Source organism: Pinus tabuliformis, chromosome 7, assembly GCF_031772625.1.
Source record: "Pinus tabuliformis cultivar Carrire ecotype Pingquan chromosome 7, CPIR1, whole genome shotgun sequence".
In the NCBI taxonomy this organism is placed as follows: Eukaryota; Viridiplantae; Streptophyta; class Pinopsida; order Pinales; family Pinaceae; genus Pinus; species Pinus tabuliformis.
Genome location: NC_142293.1, coordinates 1,116,808,483 through 1,116,817,599, shown reverse-complemented (window position 1 = coordinate 1,116,817,599; position 9,117 = coordinate 1,116,808,483). Strand labels below are relative to the sequence as shown.

General features: G+C 33.7%; 1 non-coding gene across 1 annotated transcript; it reads left to right on the top strand.

The window, feature by feature from the left end:
• Window positions 1-1,449: 1,449 nt before the first annotated feature.
• On the top strand, window positions 1,450-1,552 carry LOC149251438 (U6 spliceosomal RNA). The gene has a single exon (XR_016267578.1). It is a non-coding gene; the product is annotated as a U6 spliceosomal RNA (small nuclear RNA).
• The last annotated feature ends 7,565 nt before the right edge of the window (window positions 1,553-9,117 follow it).

The following is a 9,117-nucleotide window of genomic DNA, read 5'->3' as shown; positions in this document are numbered from 1 at the left end:
TATTACTTAAAAATACCAGCACCATTGATATCATGGTATGACTTGTACATTGATAAAAGCTTTGAGTATAAAACAATTGAATATATTCACCATGGTTATATGCACAAAAAGGTTATGCGAAACACCCCCTTCCCCCACCAAAAAACCTAGCCTATATACGTTATATATTAAAATACGAGTAAATGTTCTAGCCATATAATTGATATATAAATATAGGTAAATCTCGTAGGGTTAAAAAAAATATTTTATGAAAAAAATATATTTATTTTGTTATTCTTATAATAATGAAGTAATATGGAAAGATGTTTAAGGTATATATAATATTAATACATATGGCATTGAATTGTATTTTTATAATTTATATATAATGCATATATATATATATATATATATATTATAAAATTAATTTGAAATATTTTATAAAATATTAATAATAAAATAATTAATATTAATTAAATAGTTGGTAAATATTGATAAACATCAATTCATAATAATATTAAGTTATTTATTTCATAATAAGTCTTACAATAAATAATTAGAGTTCAATAAGCTTTGTGAATACGACATTTGTTTTAATTAAATTGAAAAACAAAAAGAATATATTTATTTTTGAGGTAAAATTTTCAATCTTCTATTTGGACTATTATTAACAATATTATATATATTTTCCATAGAAATCAAATATTATTAACAATATTATATATATTTTCCATAGAAATCAAATCTCTACCATATAGCTCATAATTATAGATAATTAAATTAAAATTCTACAAGTCCAATTGCAAAATAAACATGACATAATTAAAATAATTTTATTTCAATTTTATATAAAGAAAGATGGATTAAAACTAAAAACTCTTTATATTTTAAATAGGTGCTTTTTATCTTCCCATATAAAAAATATATGGTTCCTTTGATAGTTATGGAGAAGTAGTAATTAGAACAATATTAATGACAAAAAAATATTTTTAATGTGAGTTATAAATAAATTATTTCAATATTAACTTTATATATAAGAAACAATAATGCAAAGTAAAATAGATATTACTACACTTAAAAGGTCTTTTTTTGCATCTTGTACAATATTAAGGGAAGATGTTATAGCTTTCCTCAAATGAAGCATTAAATTAATAATAATAATAATAATATCCCCTCAATTAAAAAAATAAAAAATCATTTCAATTCAATTTGTTGTATTATAATTTTTTATTATTAATAAAATGATAAATAATATTTTCAATTAAAAAATCATAATATACATATCACATTAAAATAAATTTAAATAATAATAATTATATTTATAACTATGATATTTCAAAAGGTCGTGGAGGCGGCGTAGTGGTAAAGTCGGCCTCGTCATGACGGACCGGTCTTGTGTTCAATCCCGAGCAAGGTCGTAGCTCGTCGTGCGAGTAGTTAGTCTAAACTGGGCCAAGCCCACTACTTTTTGTCTCTTCGGAGACATCCGATAAAATTGGAACGATACAGAGAAGATTAGCATGGCCCCTGCGCAAGGATGACACGCACAAATCGAGAAATGGTCCAAATTTTTCCCCGGATGCGGGTGACTCGTTGATTGATGGCATGGTGCCACTTGACAAGCGATCCACGCCACGTGAAGAGGACGGGGGCATTAAATATACAGGCCGGCGGAAGGATGGTTCAAGCGAGTCGCCCCAGTGCATCCTTAATGGAGCAGCTGAGGACGATGACAGGCCTGCGTAAGGCATTCAATGTGGTTATCGTTTCAAGAAATGGGCAAGAGAATATATTTGAGCTTTGGTCGACAAAGGAAATGCATGGTGGTTCAGGGAATGTTTATTGTGCTTGTTTCATTAGAGTGGCGAAAGGCAGGGGAGACAGAAGGTCCCCCACTGATTACCTCGGCCTGTGTCTGCGCTCTCCGGAGCTCGGTCTGGCTGTGTCGTGGAAGGGGCAAAAGACAGAGGGTGATTGCCTTCTGTTGCGGGAAGACGGAGGCAAGATGGTGGTTCGGGAAAGAATTCCGTGCAGGAGGGGAAGTAGGCATGGCCAATTCCCCCGCCCACCCGCAGCAAACTTACACCATCACTGTTGTTGTGTATATTGCCATCGCCGGGGAGGTGCTAACCCAATTCCTGCTAGGCATATTCTGGAAGTTGGTAATTCTGTGGAGTTGGCGCCCAGTCTTCCAGCTTTTGGCTCGGTCGTATTTTCACTGGGCAGTTCTGAGGGCTCTGAAGGGGTCAACGCACACATCTCTGTGCTTTTCACAAAATCTCCTGAGGTGGATGATGACGGGTCTTCGCTGGTTCTGGTGGGGGAAGACGCAGAAAAGGAGAAGGGGAAACTCCCTCTGGGGGAGTCGTCAGCGATGGGAGCCCCCTCTGAGAAGGGCAAAGGAAAAGCATTGTTGGGGGAGTCATCCACTGCAGTGGGCACTTCTGGAGGTGCATATCGGCCGCCTCACCCCCAATCTCCATTTCTTATTATGTCATCCCCTTCGCATAGCTCGCCAGCCACGGGAGATAGCGAGGCCGAAGGAGATGAAGGCAGCAAAAGTATGGAGGAAGAGACCGAGAATTAATTCACCCCATCGCTCTCCTGTTCGTGTTTGCTTTGCTCGGGTCGAGTCTTTTCATGCTGGGTTCGCGGGTCAGGTTAATTTCCAATCTTATGTTTCTGTTATGTTAGTCTTGTGTCTTGGTGCCAAGTCCTGTGGGCGGTTTCCACCAACGCAGCAGGCGCGTGGTTTTGTAACGTGTCTTGGTCAATCTCTGTCTCAGTGTGTCTCGGGCTATAATATGGTGTTAGTTGCCCCTGGGCAGGCTATCATAGTGTTTTTAGACAAGTTCTCAGGGTCAAGCATTTTGTTCTTTTTGGTCAACATTGCCCTGCGCGGCAAGTCCATGAAACTGTCAATGTCACCCATGGTTATGCCTTTGGCCATGGGCAGCCAGCATATCAAGATGTAAATTATTTTGCTGTACATATTAATATACAAGTAGCTAGTTTTACCGATAAAAAAAAAACTATGATATTTCAAAACATATTATTATTAGAAATAAAAAATAATACATTTAATTAATAATCATATAATTACAAATAAAAATTATATATATATATATATATATATATAATACCAATTTAAACAACACAAATTAAGATTTGACTACACATTTTCTAGCCAAATTCGACTAGAAATCTACCAAAAGAATCTAAAAAATTGCACTTAAAGACTCCATAATCATTCATATTCATAACCCTTATATTTTAGAATTTCATATTGAAATTTTATTAATAATACTTACAATAATCCCTCTCTTGGCTATACATGTCACTTAAAAAAATTAAAATTGAAGTTAAAAAAATATAAAACATCTCAAAAAAAACTACCAAACGAATATATATATATATATCTTAGATTCATCGTCAGCATCTAACAAGTGCTCAAAGGATTTAAATCTTTTGAAGTGCAATTTGTTTCTCAAATGGAAATTCAATTTTAAATTATGAGTATATCTAATATTAAAATAAATCTATAATGATTCGTAATAAAATATAAAAACAATATGTAATTACTTTTATACTCAACAAAAAAATTGACAATATATATTAAAAAAAACAAAATATGTGAAAATATAAAAGTTCCCATATAAAATATTAATTACTTTATATTTACAAAGCCCGAAAGAAACAATATTTCTTTGAAAAAATAGATAAAATAATTCAATATGTATTGTTTTATATTTACAAAACATAATAAAAACAATATTTCATTGAAAAGATAATAAAATAATTCAATATTCCCATTAAATAAAATATTTTAATAATTAACTCTTTACCTATACAATAACCGTCTAAATAAAATTCGAGTCTGCATAAACATATTTCTTATTCCCATTATGGAGGATATTACGAGCATTATTGACTCTTTTGCTCTTTTCATATGCAAACACATCTACAATAACCGTCTAAATAAAATTCGAGTATGTATAAAAATATTTCTTATTCCCATTATCGAGGAAATTACAAGCATTATTGGCTCTTTGGCTCTTTTCATATGCAAACATATCTACAAAGAAAGGAAGTATACAAGAGACAGGGTTTCCAAAAAAAAAGGCGTTGAGATGGACCCGGGTATGTCGAGTATTAGAGCAGAGAGATGCGCAAGCTTTTCAGCTTCATCACCTGCCTTCCACGGACACAATATAGGGACTTGCAATTTTCCATGGCTGACTCTCCTCGTACATTTTTTTTTTATGTATGGGACTGTCATATGGAATTTTGCTTGGAGCTTAGCACATATATGGCTGTATATTGCTTCTTTCTATATGTATGGGACTGCCATATGGATTTTTTATTGGATCTTAGCGCATATATGGCTGTATATTAAATCCAATTATATCGATTTTTGCTTGGATCTTAACATATATATATATGGTTATATATTATGTAACGGGTCTTTGTAGTAACATGAGCTTTATTCATGTAAGAGCTCACACAGCATCTTATTTTTTCTGGAATTTATCTTATATCTAAATACACATACCATGTAATATTCATTTATGTCTATAAATAAATTTTATTTATATATATATATATATATATATATATAATTTTTTTTTACTTTTTTAAATATGTGTAATCTTATTTGTACGTGACACTGAGTTGACAAGTGAGAATATATCTATATCTATATATATATATATATATAATGAATTTGCATTATCTCAAAATACCACATTACATCGAACTCCTTATTGTAGATAAGTAAAATATATCACAATACAACCGTAAAATATATTACAATACAACCACTATCTCCTTGAATTACTACCTATCCCATTCTTAGCTATTTTCCTTCGGAAAGAACCCAAGAATAATCATAAATATCTCCTAGGGTCCTATTTTCCTCTTCTCCTAAGTACGTGGAATTATTAGGATCAAATGGAGATGGTGCAATGCTTGAGTTTTCATGAGTCAATTCTAATACTAGGATTTCTACATATGTAGATGTCTCCTTATCGCTATCTAATTAATCTGATTCAAAAACACTTATGTTCGCTTCAACATTGAAGCTAGAACCATAGTTGTGTCTCCTATAACTCCAGTCAAGGGGTGGACCTAGGAACTAGAGGATGAGATGGCGTTGCATGTGTTTGAGCAAGTTATCTATTGAAGCTTTTTCAGGTTGAGGGTTTTCTGGTTGGTTCACTGAAGATTTCTTAGATTCCTTTAAAACTTTAGGATTCATCCAACCTCGTTGTTTATTCTTGAAGATTGGAGAAGAACGATGCCCTCGAGAAAAAGGGCATACATTCTATAAGCTCCCAGGTTGTTGGCAAAGTTTACACAAAAAAGCCATATTTTCATAATCCAATGGTTGTGTAAAAGTTAATCCATTCAAGTGGGTACAAAGTTTATCTCACAACAACTTGGTAAGATCTACCTCAATACATATGCAGGAGAAATTAGTTATGCCCTTATCTAGCCTTTTTTATATCTACTTTAATGAACCAACCACTACATTTTCTCACTTCAACTAAAATATCTAGATGAAGCATGTGAAGGGGCATGAGGAAAAGCCCAAATTGCCCCAAAAACCAGGGTATTTCATCTAAAACCCTTTTGTAATACTTGATATTCTTAAATTTCACCAAAAAGAAACCTTTTGAGCAAAGGAACGAGTCTACATCTAGTGTCTAGGTCTGATGTACCCAATTCTAAAGTGCGCCAAAACCCATTGAACTTGAAAATCACAGCATGCCTCATACAATCCTTTCTAGATTTATAGATGATAGACTACTCTATAAAAACATCTGGGGTTTCATCCAATTGGTCCACAATGAAAGTAGACCCTGAGAGTTTTTTATATGTAGGAGGGCTTGAGGGCATCCTTGAAAGACTTGGACTTAGAAGTTGAAGGTGTACCCTTGCCAATAGTGCCACCTTTCAACATTGCAACTACAAAGAGTGAGACATCCTTGGTAATGCCATAATGACTCAGTAAATATCCCTCCTATATATGCCATGCTTCCTAAAGAAGTTGCATACAACCAACATGGAATCTTGTCTTTTTTTAAGATTGACATCCTAATATGAGGGATATGTGTAATTCCTTTTCATGCTTAGCATGGAGTTGATGTATAATATTTCAAAGATATCAATAAATAAAAATCATTTCAATATATTCTATAAATAATCCTTCAAAAATCTAGAGCAGTCTCAGGCTCGCCATCCCTTGCCTTTTCATCAATATATTATAGAGGGTGGGTAATGGGCTAAGAATAAAAGTGGGTATGGATGCCATTAAAGGCCTCAACGGAAACCACTTACTCCCCATTTCAATCATTAATGACCTTAACTCACAGGGGTTAGATACTCTTGCTAGCTTGTGGGAGTGGTCCAGACAGCGTGTGATTGCTCATTCCCGGCCACGTGCCTGACAAATTAGTTTATCGAAGGAAATGGTCGCTGAATGAGAACATTAAAGGAAATTTCAGCCTAAAATTGGCCTCCTAAGGAAAATTAATAAAATAACAATGAAATTATTAAAATAAGAGTTATAAATTTTGGAAGGAAAATGAGAAAACTATTTTTTTTAATTGTATTTTTGGCTTATCACCTTATAGATAACTCAACTTTTAAATTTAGACAATTGTTGGATGTGAAATTAAATTCCACATCCAATTAGTACCCATTATGCATACTTTTGAGAAGACCCACATTGATAAAAATTACAGATACATTAAAAAAACATGTTTAACATGTGTTTTTAATGTATTTGCAATTTTTATCAATGTGGGTCTTCTCAAAAGTATGCGTAATGGGTACTTGTTGGATGTGGAATTTAATTGTACATCCAACGAGTGTCTACACTTGAAATTAGAGTAAACCTATAAGGAGATATATGCAAGAATTTACAGGGTAAGTTCCTTAGATAGAACACCAAATGACACCACTCACAAACAGATCATAGATCAATACACTAGTATTCTTGACGTGGTTAAAACCATCAAAGAGGAAGACAATCCACGGTCTGAGCCAACACGGCCACTTCAGGCAATTTATTAATGTAAAATAAATAAAATTTTCATAAGCTTCTCTTATGAACGATCACCTTACAAATGACCCTCCATGCTCTGTAATGTCCCTTAATAATAAAAATAAATAATAATAATAATAAATAATAAATAATATAATATAATATTAAAATACAAGAAAATAAATAATAAACAATAAATAAAAAATAGTAATAGTAAATAAATAATAAATAATAATAAAATAATAAATAATTAATACTAAAGCTCTAAATAAATATAAATAGAAATAAAACAAGAAAGCAGTAAGAATCAGTAAAACTATCAAAAAGTATAAACAAAAGAAATAAAACAAGAAAGCAATAAAATTGCATGTTGACACATGGAGTGTGTGCATGTGGTTCCCCTTCCAATGTTTTCTCTATTTAATAGATGGTGAGGAAGATGAGAGGCATTCCATCATTCCATGGTTCCACCATCCATTCTCTTGGGAGAATAGTGTTGAGAGACAAAGAATACCCTGGTAGTAGTATGTTAATTGAGGGCTCGGAGGTGGCCAATTGTAGCAAGATTTTGTGCAATTGAGCCTACGGTTGGGTGGAGAGTTGTCCCCAAGACTTTGTTGCAGTTAGCAGAATTCAACTAGCGTTCCACAGGTGAGTAGTCTCTCCTCACATTAATTTTGAAATGTAATGTTAACTAGTTAATAAATTGTATGCTGATTATAAATCACTTGATTAATCTAATTAATTATGTCTTGTTATTTCGGGGCTGTTACATGCTCTTTAAATAGAGATCATGGACCAATTGGGTGTTAAAACACAACTCAAGTGTTTGTAATATCGAGGAGAGAATGAACCATCAAATCACTTCATGTCTATAACATATCGTGACCGTCAGATTGTAAGTTACAAAAGTACATAGTAAAGAAACACACTTTACCTAACTCTACACTAGACCAAGTTATAGTTAACTATTTCCGATGTATCGGAATATCCTAACATACCCCTTAAGAACAACTTGGGATAAGATTTAAGGATGTACAAATATGACACAATAAGAGAAGGAAGGAGGCATTAGATCCTATCCCCCCTCAATGACAACTTCCTGAACTCCAACCATAAATCGAAGTTTAGTAAACTTCGCCTCTGTGAGAGCATTTGTAAAGATGTCTGAAACTTGATCATCGGTTGAACAATATTTCACTTCAAGAACATGGTCATGAATGAGCTTTTTGATGAAGTGCATCTATAGTTCAATGTTTTTGCTACACTGATGTTGGACTGGATATTTGCATAGTTGAATGACACTTTGATTATCACACCAAAGTGTAGTCGAATGTTGCTGCTAAAAGCCAAACTCTGATAGGATCTGACAAAGCCACAGGGCTTCCTTACTAGCTTCTACAACACCACGATACTCTGCTTCTACTGAAGAAAGAGAAATGGCACTTTGTTTCTTGCAAGCCCATGTAATAGGTCCAGAACCAAGAGTGAAAACACAACCTGCAGTAGACTTATGATCATCAAGGTCACCAACCCAATCGGAATCAAGGAAACCAACAAATAGAGGAGATGCTTCTGCACTGTAATGAATCCCAAACTAAACTGTACCTCGAACATAATGAAGTATTCTTTTAGATTCTTTCCAATGACTTTCATGTGGATTTTGCATAAACCGAGAAATAAGGCCAACAACAAAGGAAAGGTCAGGATGGGTATGGGTCAGATACAAAAGCTTTGCTACAAGCTCACGGTATAAGGTAGCATCGACTTTAGGGAAGTACAAGTGACTGAATGTTTGGCTCTAGACTAAAAGGGAGAAGGGTTTGGCGTATAGTCTTCCATGTGAGAGTGGCGTAGAAGATCATAAGCATACTTGGACTGGGAAAGGAAAATACCTTCCTTGGATTGCAAGACTTGAAGACCAAGAAAATAATGCAAGTGTCCTAAGTCTATCATTTCAAACTTCTTTTTAAGTCTAGACTTTACATGGTTTATAAGGTTGGGATCACTACTAGTAAGGATAAGATCATCAACATAAAGAATAAGAATGATAAGAGACTTACCCACTTTCTTGGTGTAGACAATATTGT